An 18,323-nucleotide genomic window follows, 5' to 3' on the forward strand; every position below is an offset into this window, starting at 1 on the left:
AAAACTCGGGACACTGCGATCTCCATCCAGGCTGGCCTGGAAGGGATTTGGCCTCACTTTGCCTGAGGGCAACCACATGTCAGCTAGCCCAACAGCCTCCACAGGTGGTGAGGCTACCAGAACAGGTGTCAGTGTAGCTAGGCAGAAGAAGGGAGTTGGAGACAGGTTGCAGGAAGAAAGAGCAAGTTCCTTGGGGGACATGCATTTGGGGACCCTCCAATAGGAGTCTCTCAGGGCAGGCTAGTCACAATGGGCAAAGACCCTGAAAGGAAAATCAAGGACAGAGCGGGTGATGGGGAGGGCAGATGCAGAAGCTGATCACCTTGGGGCTGCTGCCATGGCAACCACCAGCTAATTCCAACCTCCAGGGAAAGGAGGACAGAGTGAATGGAGGGTCCTCAAAGGAGTTCCTCAGATCCCTTAGGATGTGGAAATGATGGGGTCCTGGTGACCCCATTCCCACCCCAGGTTTCCAGCACCAAGAACTGAAGGCCAGGTCTCCACAGCCTGGACAGGTCTTCCCAGAAGTAGACTCTGCAAGTTTGCACTGGGCCCCACAAAGAGAGGTCTCCCCAATTCAGGAGGAAGGTCGGAAAGGGGCCCCCTGAACATCCAGCTTCTGGTCTTCTCCCTCTCTCAACCTCGCAACACCAAGAACCGCAACAGGACTCTGCACGGCCTTCTATGGATAGACAAAGAGTTTGGGGCTGGCTTTCTTCAAGATGAGGAGGGTCTCCTAAGAGAGCCCTGCAGAGCAACCAAGGGGACCAAAGCCAAGTTTTGAGCCACCCATCAGCTTCTGTGGGGTGGGAGGAGGTCTGGGGGGAAGTGCCGATCTGAGCACTTCCCTCCCTGTTGTGCCCCACGCTGGGTGTCCAAGCTCTTTGAACAGCAGGGACCACCCTGGGAGGGACCCCTCTGCTCTGGCCTGGGGCAAAGGTCTGGGCACTCTCAAGGTTCTGGCCAGCAGAGGAGGAAACTCCAAGGCTGGGAGGTGAGGTCTTGCTTTGCGGGGCGGGGCGGGGGGTGCCTATGAAATAAGGAGAGGGTTGTGTGGGGGTCCCCTAAAATCACAGAGTGTCTACAAGACAGCCAGTGTAGACAGCTAGGAAGACGGGCCGCTCTCTACAGACAGGGAACTCAGGCGCAGGGAGGTCACGCAGCCTGCCCACCTCCCCTCCAGCAGCAAGTCTCCTCCCCTAAGGCCCAGACAGGGCTCCTGCTGCCCTACCTGGCGGCCTCCCACCCACCTGCTCATGCCAGGGCCAGGAGGCCGCACAGGAAGGGGGAAAAACGGCACAGAGTCTCGGCCCCTTCCCCACATCAAGGACTATCTGGAAAGCCAGACCCACCTGGGAGGGGAGGTGGGAGGAGAGCTTTCTTCCACGAGGTCGTGGTCACTCTCTGCCCCCCGGGGTGGAGGCGAAGAGCTGACAGCTCCTGCCCAGGAGAGACGTCCACCCCAGTGCCAGTTCCCAGGGAGCCGCTGCTAGCCCTTCAGCAGTGGTCACAAGGAAGGAGCCTCCACCCCGCGCCGGCCAAACTCCGGGCTCTCCACCAAGGGCCTCTGCCCACACACCCCAGCCAGTCTCAGCGGAGGTGCCAGGGCAGCCAGGAGAACCCACTCCACATTTGCAGGAAACTCACTTGCCACACACCTCACACACACACTGTCCTGTGTGGACACTTCAAAGGAAGAAAGAAACGCAGACATGTACCGGGAGCCCCGCTGCGGGGAGGGCATGGGGCGGGGAGTGGGGTGGGGGGAACGCGGGTGTGTACACACACAAACACCGCCACCCCCCCACTCCGTTTTCCGCCAACGCCAATTCAGAGACCACACATGGCAACCGGGAAAGCCGCAGGTTCGGAAAGGAACATAAATACACCCGCATCCTATATTACATAAATACCCACGCCGGGTTATATAAATACCCGTGCCCTCCCGTCTGGGTGTCTTACATAAATACACTGCACATGACCCCCCCAGCCCCTCCCCACTCACCCGGCTGTCGGCAGAGAAGGGGAGAAGAGAGGGTGCAAACCACTAGCCCTGCAGGCAACCCACCCCCACCCCCCACCCAGCTCTGTGCCACCACCCAGACCTGCCAGTGTTGCTCCTACACCCCAGGGGCCAGGGCCTCAAGAAGAGCCTAGAGTGTCCCAGCACTGTCCCCAAAAAGCCTCCCAGAGAGCAGAAAGACTTGAGGCGGGAATGGGAGAGGCCTTCTAGTTCTTTGCTGCTTCTTTTTGGGGGGAGGAAGGGGGGCTGGCGCTGGAATAAATGAAAGGGATAAAAAAGGCAGACGTGAAGATTCCAGAGTTTCAACTGGTTAAGAAAAATGAGGCAAACTACCAAGCTGAATGGCACATGGGCAGTTTTCTTACTCCCTGCCCACCTCCCTCCCTGGATCATTAAAATAAAAATTGGAGGGACATCCCAACCAGCCAGCCAAAGGAGCCCCAAGACACAGGCATTTATTGAACGGGTGCAACTTAAGACACTGGGGATCCCCTGGCCGTGTCCCCAAATCCTTCTCCCCAAGGAAGGCTGATCCAAGAATATATGCAAGAAAACTAAGAGAAAAAGTTGGGGAGGGGGCTCACCCCACTTTGAGTTTGGGTGTGAAGAGCTTGGGAATCCACTCTCTAAAGACACCCGGGCACAAACATAGTTTTCTCTTCCACGGGGACTTGCAAAACATGGATTTCTCACACGCAGAAATGGGAGAATCCGATCTGATAAATAACCCCCACCCCTTTCTTTCTCTCCACAAAGGAAAACAAGAGTCGGTGGCTGGGTGACCACACACCCCATCACCCCAGGGCCCCCAAGCGCCCCCATCCAACACGCGGGAGCAGCCCTGCTGACCCCCAGGTCTGGAGCACTCGAGCCAGGAGCGGAGGGGTGGGGGGCGCTGCTGATGGGCTGGTGAAGCCTACCGAAGCCCAGGGTTTGGCCGAGAATCCCGAATCAACAGAATCGGGTGTCCCCGGCATCCCAGTCCCGGACCCCCCCTCCTCCGTCAGCGTCCTCAAATCGCAGCCGGGGGTGGCCGCCTCGGCCGGCCGGGGCCTTGAAGGGTCCAGCTGGGGAGAGAGAGGCGAGCCGGACTAGGGGTGGGGGAGCTCCCCTGGGCAAGCCTGCAAAATAGTCACCCTCCTCTCCTTCTCGTCCCCAGCCGCGCCTTTGTCCTCGCCGGGCCGAGCGGGCGGCGCCCGGGCAGCACCCCCATACCCGAGTGCGAACGCGTGTGTGTCCGCCCTCTCCCCCCTCCCGCTCGCGCAAAAACAAAGAGGCGGAGGGAGCCCCGTTTCCCCCCAGGTTTGCGCCCCTTCGCCAGCCCGCGGCCCCCCAATATTTACCCCGCCGGGAAGGCACCGGTGCCGGGCCGCTGCTCGGGGGGCTGCCGCAGGCGGGGGCGCCCCGCCGGGGCGGATGCCGGAGGATTTGCAGAGCCGTCCGCCGCGCCAGCCTCTCCCGGCCCAGCCGCTGCCGCCGCCGCCGCCGCCGCGCCGCCGCGCTCCGCTCCGCTCGCCCCGGCCGGGTTCAGGATCTGGCTCTCAGCAGCGCCTCCGCCGCCGCCGCCGCCACCTCCCTCCTCCGGGCCCTCCTGCCCGACCGCCCCCGCCGCCGGCTCGCGCGCTCCCGCCCGGCGCGCACCCGCCGGCTCCCATTGAGCCCCGGGCCCGCCCGCTGATGTCATCCCCGACCCGCCGCCGCCGCCCCGGAGGATTTAAAGGGCCCGCGCCCCCCTTGCTCCCGGGGACGCTGGGGGCCCGCAGCCGGGAAACACGGTTCCCCCAACCAGCCTCGCGAGGAGCGCCTTCCAGGAACGGGGTCTTCCGTGTGGGGCCAGGAAGCGCACACCACTGATCCAGTGGGGGGCACAGGTGGAAAAACCTGGGTGGTGGTGGGGAGGAAAAGCTGGGGTCTTCTAGCCCCAGACCGTCCTCTCCCCTCTGTCGGGTTCTGTCTCCTCTCATACCCTAGCAGTGGGCCCCTCCGAAGGCCGGTGTTTATGTGAGTTACTGCAAAAGGAGATTGTTTAGAGTTGAGGGCTTACTCCGCCTCGGGGCTCGCTGCTGAGCACGCAAGCCAGGTTGACTCAGGGGCCAACTATTTGACAAGATAGCAAGAGATGGAGGGACATTGACAAAAGGCCCAGAGAGGCAGCCAAGGCTGTGCTGCTTTCTCCCCTCGATAGAAAAAATCAAAAACAACCTTTCTCTTCTGCTTTCTTCCTCTTCCAGCAGCTCAAACCCGAGAGCACAGAGCTGACCTCAAACCCAATCCTGTCTTCACACGTTTAATGACTGGACCCCACATAGGAACGGCCTGGCACGGGTTGGTTCCTGCCTTCCCTGCCCTGGAACCAACACTTGAGTCAGGGTCCCCCAAGTGATGCACATTTAGCCAAGTTGCCTCCCAGCTCTGGGCTCAGGTTTCCTCATCTGCACCCCTCCCAAGGCCACCAAGAATTAATTAAGGCTTCCTACTGGCTTCCAGAGCAAGGGATGAAAGGTTCCAGGGCAGAGTTATTATCACAATGATATTTACACTATACCATGCAAAGCTCCAAATTATGACACACAACCATTCATGCACACAACTCTGGCTGTGGACACACAAAGTGCTGGAGTGCGCTGCATCCAGTCCCAGAAGCATGGCTGGTGGGAAGAGTCACGTCAATAATAATCGCATCTTCCTTCGAGCCTGAAGACTTAGTCACACAGTCTCCAAACTGGCCGGAGCCCCACAGACTGGGTTCTTTCAGAGCCCAGGAAACCGCAGTCCAGAGAGGGGAAGGGGTTGGCCCAGGGCCACGCAGCCCAAAATGTCTCTGTTCTCCCACTGGGCCCTGGGAAACTGAGTCTATCACAATCTTGCTTCCAAGAGCAGGAGAGTGAGGACAAGTCTTCCAGGAGAGGTCTGGGGCATTCAACTGGGGACCTGCCCTCAGTGCCACTTTTGCCAGAGGAGAGGGTCACCAGCCAAAAGTGGTAGGCTTTGCCTGGCCTGCGTGGTGTTTTTTGTTGTTGTTTCTGTTGCTTTGTTAACTGATTCTCAGAGTTTTAAAATGGAAAGATTTGGGACTTCCCTGGTGGTCCAGTGGTTAAGACTCCATGCTCCCAATGCAGGGGGCACAGGTTCAATCCCTGGTTGGGTAGATCCCACATGCTGCAATGAAAGCTCCCACACACAGCAACCAAGACCTGGCACAGCTAAATAAGTGAATACATTTTTTTAAAAGGGAAAGATTTTAGATGACAGGTCTGCATTCCCTACTTCTCTTGAAGTACCGGGAGAACTGCCACTCTGGGCCCAAACTCACCCTGGGCCCTGGCCACACTTAGCTGGCCTGGGTGGCAGCCACCCACTTTGGTCACCGCTCAAGGGCCCTGGTTTCCTAATGTCAGCTTTGTTTTGCCCATTTTGATGACTCCCTCATCTCCTGGAGGCCCCCAAGTGTGACCTGTCCTAGCAGCCAGCCACCAGGCTTGGCTACTAAGGCCCTTCCGTTGTCATCTCTTTCCAACCCACTCTCATCAACCCTGAATCCTGCTTCCAGAGCCCAGGGAGGCCAACCCTGCCTGTAACTACAGGTTCTCCTGAGTAAGACAAGGTGCCAGGCCTGGGTCCCCAGACAGAGGGCCTCCCCTGGCACTACTAAGCAGGGTAGCTACGCCACTGTCCTCTCCATCCCCGCCAACCATCCCATGCTTCCTACACGGCCCTGTTTCCCAGCCCTCTTTCTTCAAGAAGGGACTGATAATCCCCCACCCCCACCAGCACATACTATCTTATTTAACCCTCTCAATACTCAATAGAGGAGATGGAATCCTCCTCTGTCTTTTCCCTGGTTCAGAGAGAAATCTGAGGCTCCTCACCTTTGCCTCCAGGTACACATTAACTAGGGGTTTCCCTAGTAGCTCAGATGGTAAAGCATCCGCCTGTAATGCAGGAGACACAGGTTTGATCCCTGGGTCAGAAAGATCCTTGGGAGAAGTAAATGGCAACCCATTCCACTATTCTTGCCTGAGAATCCCATGGACAGAGGAGCCTGGTGGGCTACAGTCCACGGGGTCGCCAAGAGTTGGGCATGACTGAACAACTCACACACACACACACACATTAACAGTCAGATGTCCCAGCTTCCCCTCCCAGTCTTGTCACATGTCCCCTCCCATTCCAAAACTTGCAACTGACCTCCCTCCACACACACACACACACACACACACACACACACACACACACACACACACCACTGCCTATCCTGGTAACCAGTCTTCAGACCCACTCCTTGCCTCGAGGCCTGCCCCCAGCCTCTCCCTCCTTCCCCACCCAGTCTCTCCCTTGGAAGAATGCTCCCCACAACCCCTTCCAATTAGCTGTTCAGTGGGCTCAACTTCTCCTCCCTCCTTCTCCCTTCTGACACCACCCATGAGTCCTTTTAAAGAACTTTGCCTCTCAGCTCTCAGGGGAAAACTGAGGGGACGAAAAACCCAGCCAAGGTGGGGAGGTGATTCAAAGGGAAGGAAAACTTACCGAGTTCTGTCTAGCAGCCTTTGGGCCTGAGGCTGGGTTCCAGACTGGATTCTCAATGATTCTTCCCAGGATTTAACTCCCAACTTTAAAGCCCAAGGGTGTGTCAGGCTGGAGTTCCCCTAGCCCCCCTCCCTCCCTTCCCCTTACTAACCCACCCACCCAGAAGATGCAATCAGGCCTGGGACAATAGGTGTCAGTGAAGAGCTAATCACTGAGTCCAGCTCTGGGTTTCAGCTCCTCTTTACTGGGTCAGGGGCAGCCATTCCTGAGAGTTTGAGCTGATTTTTCTGGTAACCCAGAGCACTGGGCTGGGAAGACTGTGGCGCCCAGTGATGAGAAGAAAGATTTTAGTATGACCCCCGAGGCACCTGCAACCTGAATCTTGGGGCAGGGGGAGGTCACGGTAGACTTACCACGCAGCAGGGAGGATCCTTAAAATGACCCTACCTAGGACTTCCTGGTGGTCCAGTGGTTAAGACTTAAGAGCTTGCAATGCAAGGGATGATGGTTTGATCCCTGGTTAGGGAACTGAAACCCCACATGCTGTGCTGTGTGGCCGAGAAAACATTGAAAAAGTGAATTATGGGGGCTTCCCTGGTGGCTCAGTGGTAAAGAATACACCTGCCAATGAAGGAGACACAGTTTGATCCCCGATCTGGGAAGATCCCACACGCTGCAGAGCAACCAAGCCTGTGCACCACAACTTCTGAGCCTGCGCTCTAGAGCCGGGAAGCCGCAGCTACTGAAGCCCAGCGTCCCTGCGCTCTACCAGAGAAGTCACTTCAATGAGAAGCCCACACCCCGCAACTAGAGACTAACCCTCCCTCTCTGCAACTAGAGGAAGGCCCACACAGCAAGGAAGACCCAGCACATCCAACAACAAATAAATAAATAAAACTGTTTTTAAAAAATGAATTAAAAAAAAAAAGAACCATTAAAAAAAAATGACCCTACACAATCTGTCCCAAAGCCTCAGGATCTCAGGCCTGGCTCTCCAGCTGCCAAGGACATGTTTCCTGCAGGGATCAGCCTCCCTTGCTCAGGTCAGGACCTTCAAGTCTCTTGCACAGGGAGGCCTTCCAGTCCTGATGTAAGATCCACCCCCCAACCCCACCCCTCCTCCAGACACTGCCTCCCTCTCCGTCTCCTTTTCTGCTTCATTTTGTTTCCTGGCACTTTGTTGTCCAGTCACTAAGTTGTATCTGATTCTTTGCGATCCCATGGACTGCAGTACACCAGGCTTCCCTGTCCTTCACCATCTCCCAGAGCTCGCTCAAACTCATGTCCATTGAGTTGGTGATGCCATCTAGCCATCTCATCCTCTGTCGCCCCCTTCTCCTCCTGCCCTCAATCTTTCCCAGGATCAGGGTCTTTCTCAGCGAGTCCTGGCACTTATCACTATCTACCTTATTCTATATGGTATTTATTTGATGTGGGTTTTTTTTTTGGTCTGCCTCCCCCACTGGAATATCAAAAGGCAGAGAGTTAAAGCTCTCTGGGGGCATCACTAGGTCACCAGGATCAAGACTAATGTCCTTCTGGCACACAGGAGGGATTTAACAAATACATGCTGAAGGAGTGAATGGCTGGATTGTGAAAGGGTGCCCTTCACTAGCTCTGAGAATACACTAAGAGCTATCACTTACTGGGCACCTACTGTGTGCCAGGCCCTCCCTGAGCCCTGTTACCTGCATTCAATCTTCACGTGTATCCTCCGCAGAAATAGTGGCCTGGCAGAGCCTATGCTCTTAACCACCTTGCCCAGGCTGGTGAAGAACACAGCTCCGGGACAGGACCCGGGCCCCCTCCATCAGACCACTAAGCCCCTCTACCGGAGAATCAATTCTGGGACCCAGTGGAGAGACAGGGGGCCTCATGGGGCTCACTTACTCCACCTCCATCATTTCACAGGCAGAGAGCCTGGGGCTCGGGGAATCTGGCTCAAGGTCACAGAGGGAGTCTGAGACAGTAGCCCACAGTGGTTAAAAAGCTGACTTTGGTACTTTTGAACTGTGTGACCCTAGGAAGATTCCTTTCACTCTCTGAGCCTCATTTGTAAAGTGGGGATAATACAGATGGGCATGCTCAGAAACAACTTAGTGCAGAAAAAGTCCCAAATAAGAGGAAGATGCTGATGCTATTGATTGCTCTGAGGAGCAGTTAGGGAGCAAACAGGCCTGTCCTGGATTCCTTCTTTCCTTACCTTACCTCCTCCTAGAGGGGCCGCCACCAGTCCCTTCGGGGTGAGTGGGCTGGAAGGATGCAGGCCTACCTGGGCCCAGGTGAGCCACTGGCCCTGCCCACTCTGTCTACACCTGTGTTCTTGGTTCCAGGAGAAGTTCATCTGGGGTCTTCCTATTTGTGTCTTTCCTGAGATCCCCGAGGGTCAGTGGCCCATGTAGGCTCTGCTCTCAGAGGTTGTCCTCAGGCATGCTAGCCTGAAAATGCTGCCTTATTCCATTCACCCTGGCCTTTTGCCCCAGACCCTTCCAAGATGTTCCTCTCACCCCCCGGCTGCTGCTACAGTGCTGCCCTGCCCTGGCCTGCCCTCTCCAGGTTCCACTGCTTTTCCACGCTGCTTCTGGGTGACCTCACCACATCGTCATGACTAGTCAGGTCATTCCGGCAGTGATTCCTCCCTCCTCTGCCAGCTTCAGCCAAGAGGCAGCAGGGCAGGGCAGCAAGAAGCCTGGACCAGGGCCAGGAGGCCTGAACTTCAGTGGGACCTTGGAGAATTCACAGCCCCCCTCCAGAGGGCTGGACAAGGAGACCTGTAAGGCTCTTTCTTCAGTCCTCCTGTCCGTAAACTCAAGGCTGGACCGGATGGGGAATGGCCTACACACTCCACATCCAGGCACTCTGTTAAGAAATACCTGAGGTCACACACATCTGGGCCTAGTGGGAAAGGGTTCTCTTCCCATCACCACCCCCATATTCAAAACACGTGCACTTCCTGTCAGCTCTGCCTCCCAACTGTGTTCTGAACCTGGCTTGAATTACTTGGACCCTACACTGGTCTGTTAATGCTGAAGTTGTGTCCCTCTGCTACTGAAAATACATCACAGAAATCCATGTTCTCTCCCAGGCCTGCCACGATCTGGCCCCAGTTTGCCTTTCAGGTCTCACCCTGAAACTCTCTCCTCGTCTTTCCTTTTTGTCACACCTCAGGGCCCCTTACCCTCCGCTCCTTCTGCCTACAATGATCTCGCCCACCCAGGTCTTTGATGAGTGCCTCCTACTCGTGATTCAACACTCAACTCAAAAGTCACCTCCTCACGGAGGCCTTCCTTGATCACACAATCTAAAGCAGGCCGCCTTGTCCTCCAGCTCTCTTTGCTGGATCACCCTGACTTTATTGTCTTTATGGAACTTGCTGGAGGCCGAACACACAAGCTTGTTTATTTTTAATGCTGGTGAATATAATCTCCTAGAGAAAGGACCCCTCCTGTAGCTGCTCCTGTGGGCCCTCAGTTGGTATTGGGTGTCCATAAATACTTGTGCAATGAGCGAACTCTGCCCGGGTGTGTGGTCGTGGGGGTGGAGGCGGGGCCAGGCACTTTCCATCCCTGGGCCAGATGTGGCCTGACAGCCTCCCCTCAGGGACAGGCCTGTGGTCTCTCCTCACCCGCTCCCTGCCTTCTTGTGGTGGGCTCTTGCCCGCCCTTCGGCAGGGGCACACCCTCTCTCAGCATTTCCTATGCTGCTGTCTTCTTAAGGGAAATCAACTCCCAGAGGAGTTAGGAATGTCTGCCCACGTGTCCCAAAGGCACAGTGAGCACTAAAAATACCCCAGCATCACCAAAGGACCACATCCCCCTGCCTCTAGCCCCACCCCCCACCCCCATCCACTTCCTTCCGACAACTCAGCCTGTCCCCTGGCCGCCCCTCTGAACAAGGCATAACCTCCCTTGTTCACACTGCTGTTGACTCTCTCCAAAACTCACACCTTCCATCCTCTGGGAATCCAAGGAATCCCATCCCCAGGATACACAACCACTCATTAGCCAGGCCACGAGAATTACGATGATTGCCATGGCTAATAATCCCAATTCCCACAGCACTTCTCAACTCAGCATAGTTGCTGCGACTCATCATGTCTTCACCGTGTCACATGTCTGTCCAGAAACATTTCCTGATGCCAGCTTCTCTCTGGGCCTGAGAGATGCTCACCGGACCCTGTTCGCCAGGGGTTGAAAATCCGCTGGGGGGAGTCTAGGTACATCAAAGGAAAAAGATAGACTAACAATGCAGACAGAGCCACGTGGCCTGCGGTCGGCAGAGGCACCAAACGACCGCCAGCCGTCCCCTCGCCCTCCATTGGGGTGTTCTATGAGATGTACTATGAGATGTACAACCTGGGTTTTCTTAACTTCAAGTGAGGTGCTGCACACATACGGCATCCAGACAAGTCCCTGAGTCCCCTTCTAAGCACACTGAGCCCCAGCCCTTTCAGTGACTCAGGAGTTGCCACTGGGGAGGGTCGGGGGAGGTGGGACTTGAAAGTGGGTAGGATTTGAGGGTGGAGAGGAGACAGAAGCTAAAAAAGAACAGCCCAGGTGAATGCCCTATGGAAGGAACCTCAGATATTTTGGGGTTGGGGAGCCAACCAGTCAAATGGCACCCAGTCAAATCTCCCTCTGGGGAGAAGGTTGGAAAGAAAGGTGGAGGGCAGCAGGGTCTCCAAACCAAAACAGCTAAATAGGGGATTTATCCACTGTTAGCTCAGAGCAGCTTCCAGTTTTACACATGGGTGAAGAGGGAGGAGTTGAACTAGCAAACTGACATTTATTGGATATACAACGTGCCAGGGGCTGCACTAGCACTCATGATTGAACCTTGTTGAAGTCTACAATCCTGGGAGCTGGAGATGTTCCACAGCTCAAAACTCTGAGAGTCCAGGAGAATCTGACCTAATGTTCATAAAGGCTATGAAAGGCTCAGTTTACCTTCTCAGATCCACTCTGGAGCCTCACCCTATCCTCGGGGACTGGGCCCCAGTCTGCCTTTGTCTCCCTCGGGCCAACTTGGACCTGTCCATGTATCTCAGGCTCCCACTGAATGAGTCTGCTCACCCACTCTGGAAGCATCCAGGGGATTCTAGGGCCCACTAAGGTGGTTATGTCCAAAGTAGATACTTGTTCATGCAGTGATCCATTGGGGTGTGGGAAGAGAAAAAATGGAATTTGTATTCTTATTCACCTTAGCCTTCTAAACATTCTATTTTATTTTTATTTATTTATTTTTGGCCATGCTGGGTGGCTTGTGGGATCTTAGTTCCCTGACCCAGCGATTGAACCTAAGCCCTTGACAATGAAAGTGTGGAGTTCTAACCACTGGATCACCAGGGAATCCCCTAAGTATTCTAATTTAATGTTTTTTTTATAATGCATGCATTGGGGCTTCCCCAGTGGCTTAGCAGTAAAGAATCCGCTTGTAAATCAGGAGCTTCAGGAGACACGGGTTCGATCCCTGGGTCAGGAAGATCCCCTGGAGGAGGGCAACCCACTCCAGTATTCTTGCCTGGAGAATCCCATGGACAAAGGAGCCTGGTGGGCTACAGTCCATGGGGTCACAAAGAGTCAGACACGACTGAAGAAACAGTGTGCACAGCACACACACACACATTAACACAGATTATATATATATATATATACACACACACTTAAGTTGTAACAATCAGACATACATTTAAATACAAAAGTCATGTTCAAAATTATCTGTACAGACTGGGTATGCAGCCAAAGTCTGCATTCGTGTTTAGGACCCCTGCAATGAGTTCTCACTTGAGAGGCAGTGATGGTACAGACCCTGCTTCAACTAGTTGGATTCAAGTCCTCCATCAGCTACTTCTGGGCTATGTGGCAGGGTGAGTTTATAGAACCTTCCTAAGCTTCATTTCATCATCTCAGGGATTGGTATGGTAATAGCACTCAAGTGGATTAAAAGAGGTGATGGACCAAAAGTCTATAGCCAGAGTCTGACACATATTGATATGTGCAGTTATTACCAACTCAGTTACAGGAAGCAGAGCCAGGCTTGGTCTGGGCCTTGGGATGGGCCCTGCTCTGATGGAGTGTGTCAGTTGCAGGAGACTCAGAGCCCAGAATGAGTCATTAGAAATCAGTGTGAGCAGGGTTAAGGACATCAGCAGGATATCAACATCCCAGAAAGCCCTGATAGTCCAGGCAAAAGATGACAACAGGTGTGCATCAATCAGACACCATTGTAGGCTAAAGAGGCAGCAGTAACGGGAACAAGCACTTGAGTTAGCATGGCCAGGATTCTCCATGTGGGTAATTTATTTAACTTTTTGTGCCTCAGTTTCACCATCTGTAAAATGGGAACAATAAGGTGACAATTTCATAGTATGGCTCAAAAGCACTTAGAACAAGAGGCTGGCAAACGAGGCTCTCAACAAGTATCAGTGCTTATCTGTGAATTGGAAGGTGACTTCCCCGATTCTGCTTCAGAACATCAGAGATCCCTGACACCCTCGTTACTGTCCTGGAGTGACAGGCCTGGCAGAAACAGACAGCCTCAAGGGAATTCCCCTAATGGTCCAGTGGCTAGGACTCTGCGTCTCTACTGCCAGGCCCTGGGGGATTTGATTCCTGATCAGGGAACTAAGATCTCGAAAGCTCTGCAGCTTGGCCAAAACAGAATAAAGAAAAGAGAGAGCCTCAGAGGATTGTAGACCCTCCATACAAGATTTTCTTAGTCCTCAGGGGTTCCTGCCAGGGTTCAGAGTCCTTCTCCTCCAGTGGGAACAGGCTGTCAGGGCACATTACGGGAGGGCCAAATTAGAAACACAGAACAGAACGTCCCAGGTCAGGAAACATGATTTGCAGAGTATGGATTGATTTCCCACTCTAACTGAAGTGTGGCCACAGCCTAGTGCAGCTGACAAGTTCCCAGCTCCCAGCCCCCTGAAGATGGCTAGGGGTCAAGAAGATGAGGGGCTCAGAGTGAGGGTGTATGACCAGAGATAGACTATGTCCCTGAAAGCGGAAGGAGGCCCTGGCTAGCTGTGGATAGGCAGGCCTGGCAGGGCAGTGGGTACTGTGTAGGTAGGTGAGGAGTCATTCTCCCCAGTTGACAGATGAGAAAATGGAGGCTCGCAGAACAGAGACATCTGTTTTTTCTAAGCACAACTTAGCCTGGTATAAGTGCAGCTGGTGACTCAGCCCTGACCTCTTCCTCTTCCTACACTGAGTAGTCTCCGGTGTGGAGGCCCCTGAGGGTATTAGGAGCCTGGGACTCCACACGTACTCTGTTACTGCTGCCTGTGTGGATCCTGAACAAATCACCTGTGCTCGAGCCTCAGTTTCCTTACCTGTACAAGGGGCTGATGACTAAGCTCCACCTCTGCCCACTCTACTTTTCTTCCAATCTGCTCACTCTGAACTCTTTCCAGAAGCTGAGAAGTTGAACCCAAGGAGTTGAACCTATGAATCCATTGTGAGGCTGGAGGTTGCCAGCAGGGCCTTAGGGGCCCTGTCTGTGCCTGTCCCAAACACAGTGGATGGCCATGCTCATCTTTCCCAGACCCAGAGGCCTCTCCATTCTGGGGTTTTTCCCAAGAACCCATCCTCCCTCCCCAACTCTTCCTCTACTCCACTCATTGAGCAGTTTTCACTCGTCCAAATCTCTCCTCCAAACTCACAAACAAGTGGACCCTTTTTCTGTCACAACCATGGGAGCTGGGTGGGAGATGGGGATTGTCTACATACATTAGCTCACTTAATCCTCACAATACCCTGGGGAAACACATTTATGTAGCCATTTCCCGGACGTGGAAACTGATGCTTAGAGAGAGCAAAGATCTTTCCCAAGATTCCCTTGTTGAAGGCCTACTTGACCTAGAGCCCATGTTCTTTCTATTATACGTCTCTGTCCCCCCCTTCAAATCCTTCCTCCAAGTGTTCAGAATGGTAACCAACTACGGCCCATCCTTCAAATGTAACATGATGCGGTAAATAATGATTATACATACTGGAATGACTAATAACAACACAAGAAAATGCATATGGCACGATGTCGAGAGGAGAAGATGCAAAAACTGTAAATACACTATGATAAAGTTACATCACAATGATTGCCTCTAGAAAAAAGATGGAAAGGAAATGCATCAAAACAGCCACAGTTGTTTTGCTCGTGTGTTAGTACCATGGGTGATCTCTTTCCTACTTTTATCCAGTTGCCAGTCAATCAGCGTCTGTTACTTTTACAACAAAGAAAAGATATCGTGTAAAAAAATAATAATTTGTGGTTGAAATATTTGGAAATCTGCTGTTTCCCCGTCAGCTTCCCCTCCTTCAAATCCCTCCAAAGTCTACGTTTTCAATACAACGTGACTATAAACAAGAGATAGGTAGCAGTTTGGGGAGAAACCAGTACCTCCTCATACGCCGGACCAGGCTCTTTTCTGCGTCCAGTGAGGACTCCCACCCCAGACCCTCCTCTCAGGAGCCCCCCGGTTGGAGCTCCTGCGGACGCTCACCTGACACTCGCGGGCTGGCCTCCAATGCGAGATGCGCACACCTGTACCTCCAGGTGAGGACTCCGCGAGGGCGCCGCGCGCAGGAAGGAGGGAGCCGGCCAGGGGCGGGGCCGTGACGTCACCAGATCGGTCCCGCCCCCGACTTCCCTGCCACTCCCCCGCTTCCAGGCCCGCGGGGATTCGTGATTCTCGTGTTTGCGGGGTGAGGTGCTGGGGACACTTCCCCCGACACGCACACCTCATTCGGACTGGGCCCCCAGCCATCTATCAGCGGTGCCTCCAAAGTGCGACCCTCGGGGGTGGGCGGACTGAGAGGGGAGGTCCCACCACCACCCCCAAATCCCTGCTTACACAGAGCTGCTGAGTTCTCAGATTTCGGGTTCACATCACCTGGGGTAAGGAATGATCGGAGGGACGGGGGTAGCCTGTGATTCCCCCCGAGTATTTTCTTCATTTCCTACCCCCCTCTCTATACTACCCTCTGACCCCACCTCCTGCTAAGGGTGTGCGTGAACGGCCAAGAAGGGTGATTCCAGCCCTTGGGTATCGGGAAATTACCTGCCATCTGACATCCATAGTCAGGAACTGTTTCCATCTTCTTCGTATCAGAGCCTGTTTATATTTGGCAAAGTTCAGGGTTGAAAATTCTAGCAAAACGGTGACAAAAATCAAGAGCACCACCGGGTTCACCTCTCCAGGCCTTTTGAAAATGTGCTGGCCCTTGGGCTCCGCGTTTTCATTCTGAAAATCTATCTTGAGGAAGACGTTCGGGCATACATGTCCCCTGTGGTGTTCTTTATTGTGGTGAACTTGGAACCAGCCCAGGTGTCCAACTCCCGGGTCAGGTGAAGAGCACACACACACAATCAAATATTATGCAACCATCGAAGAGTTATGTTTACAAACAGCTAAGCAGACAAGGAAATATGTTAAAATAGTATGAGAATAAAAGCAGGCTGTAAGTGAGTGGTGACAGCAGGCTTAGTTGTACTTTAAAGTCAAGCACAATTTCCTGCATGGGAAAGAACCTTTAAAGAAAAAGTTCCCTGTGGTTATTTCTGGGTAGGAGCACTATGAAGCTTGTTTTTTTATCCTTGTTTCCTGTATTTCCATCTAATAGGATCATTTCACTTTTATAAAGTCCCTCTATCTCTTAAATAGTTCCCATTAATTGAGCACTTCCTATAATTGAGAATGAGCCCCTTTCAAGCAATCCTTGCAAGAGTCCTGAAGAAGCAATTAGTAGCCTCTCCCTCCCACCAGGAAGCCCCGAGGCTAGGGAGACACTGGTAGGACCCTGGGGGTGGGGTGAGAGGTGGGGGCACAGACACGGCTTCTGGGAGACCAAGCTCTGAGGCTGACAGCTCAGATATTTCAGCCTCCTCAGTTAATTTTATAGCCTTAATGTATTCTTCTGATTATAAAAGCAACATCTATGTTTTACAGAAAATTGAGAGTAAGCAAAATGTAGAGAAGAAAAGTCAATCCTTTCACCGCCTTATCATTTATTATGGAAATTTTAAATAATACTAAAAAGTAAAGGGGATATAGTATAATCAATCCGTATACCCAATACTCATTTTCAACAAATGCCAACATTTTTTACTCTTGTTTTATCTACCCCCCCCACGTTAAAAAAATTATTGGCATATAGTTGATTTACAATGTTGTATTAGTTTTAGGTGTACAGCAAAGTGAATCAGTTATGTGTATATAGATATATCCACTCTTTTAAAAAATTATTTTCCCATACATGCCATTACAGAGTACTGAGTAGAGTTCCCTGTACTATACAGTAGGGACTGATTAGTTACTTATTTTATATATAGTAATACATATGTGTCAATCCCAACCGCACACGCATTTTTTAAAAGAAAAATACAGAGATCATATTTCACCTATAAATACTTTGATAATTCTCTCTAACAGATAAGGACTTTGTTAAAAGACAGAACATAGGCCCACACACAACTATTATAACATCTGTCGAAAATAATACCATTTATTTTGTTAGATCATTTAACATGCAGTCCATGTCCAAATTTCCCTAATCTTCAAAGTATCTTTTTATAGTTGGTTTGCTTGAATCAGGATCCACACAAGACCCACATATTATATATGATGGATAAATCTTTTAAATCTCTTTCTTTCATTGAGATGTAATTCACATATCATAAAATTCACCGTTTAGAAGGTGTACAATTTGATGGCTTTCCGTAGGTTCACAGGGTTTGGCAACTACTACTTTATCCCTGTCTAAGCCCTAAAACTTTTATCATCCTAGAAAAAGAAACCCCATACCCACCAGCGGTCACTCCCCATTTCTGTGCTCTTCCAGCCCCTGGTGACCACTCAGCCACTTTTGTCTTTTGCCTACTTTGCTTATTTTACATAAATGGGATCACATGATATGCGACCTTTTGTGTCTGGCTTCACTTGGCATCATGCTTTCAAGTTTCTACCATGTGGCCACATGTATCCATCCTTGTCATGGCGGAATAATAGTCCAGACCAAGTTTTCCACCATCTAGAATTGGTTGACTGCATCCCTGTGGTGTCTTTCAACATGCTCCACTATCCTCTATGTTTCTCGTAAACTGGTAATTAGATGTAGATTCTAAAAACTGAAGGCTTGTTTCTTTTCATTAATTAATTTTTATTTATTTATTTGTTTTTGGCCATGTAGCATGTGGGATCTTAATTCCCCAACCAGGGATTGAACCCAGGCCCCTGACATCAGAAGGCAGAGTCTTAACCACTGAACCACCAAGGAAGTCCCTAGTAAGTAAAGTCACTCAGTTGTGTCTGACACTTTGTGACCCCGTGGACTGCAGCCCACCAGGCTCCTCAGTCCGTGGGATTCTCCAGGCAAGCATACTGGAGTGGGTTGCCATTTCCTTCTCCAGGGGATCTTCCCGACCCGGGGATCGAACCCAGGTCTCCTGCATTGGAGGCAGACACTTTAACCTCTGAGCCACCAGGGAAGCCCTAGGAAGTCCCTGGAGGATTGATTTGATTTGGATTCAATGATCCTCTCAAGAATGTTTCATGGATTATGTTGTATCCCTCCCAGTGCATCAGAGAAGGAGCCACAGGCTGGGGTGTCCCACCATTTAGCAATGCTAAGGTTGATCCGTGGCTTTAGGAGTCATTAACTCATCCTTCTGTTTTAGAGTTCTCCACCAAACTTCTACCGAGTGATTTTTAGCTTCCATTGATGACCATGAAGTCAGTCTGCTAGTTTATGCTACAGTTTATAGATAAAGAAACTAG

At 52.2% G+C, this 18,323-nt stretch overlaps 1 protein-coding gene and 1 non-coding gene across 25 annotated transcripts in view; both read right to left on the reverse strand.

Moving 5' to 3' along the window:
• CSNK1E (casein kinase 1 epsilon) overlaps positions 1-15,140 on the reverse strand; it is a 38,235-nt gene extending 23,095 nt beyond the window's left edge. For 7 of the 24 annotated variants that reach the window (XM_069586002.1, XM_069586003.1, XM_069585994.1 and 4 more), the window contains exon 1: positions 3,367-3,696. The gene's annotated coding sequence lies outside the window, so the exon portion shown is untranslated. Of the gene's footprint in view, positions 1-1,352; positions 3,288-3,366; positions 3,712-15,050 lie in introns of those variants that run through there. The other 17 variants (XM_069586004.1, XM_069586008.1, XM_069585991.1 and 14 more) reach the window with 14 other exon arrangements.
• Positions 15,141-17,962: 2,822 nt separating this feature from the next.
• TRNAW-CCA (transfer RNA tryptophan (anticodon CCA)) lies at positions 17,963-18,034 on the reverse strand. Its single transcript has one exon. It is a non-coding gene; the product is annotated as a tRNA-Trp (tRNA).
• Positions 18,035-18,323: the final 289 nt, after the last annotated feature.

The sequence above is a fragment of the Ovis canadensis genome, chromosome 3 (genome assembly GCF_042477335.2).
Source record: "Ovis canadensis isolate MfBH-ARS-UI-01 breed Bighorn chromosome 3, ARS-UI_OviCan_v2, whole genome shotgun sequence".
NCBI classification, from domain to species: Eukaryota; Metazoa; Chordata; class Mammalia; order Artiodactyla; family Bovidae; genus Ovis; species Ovis canadensis.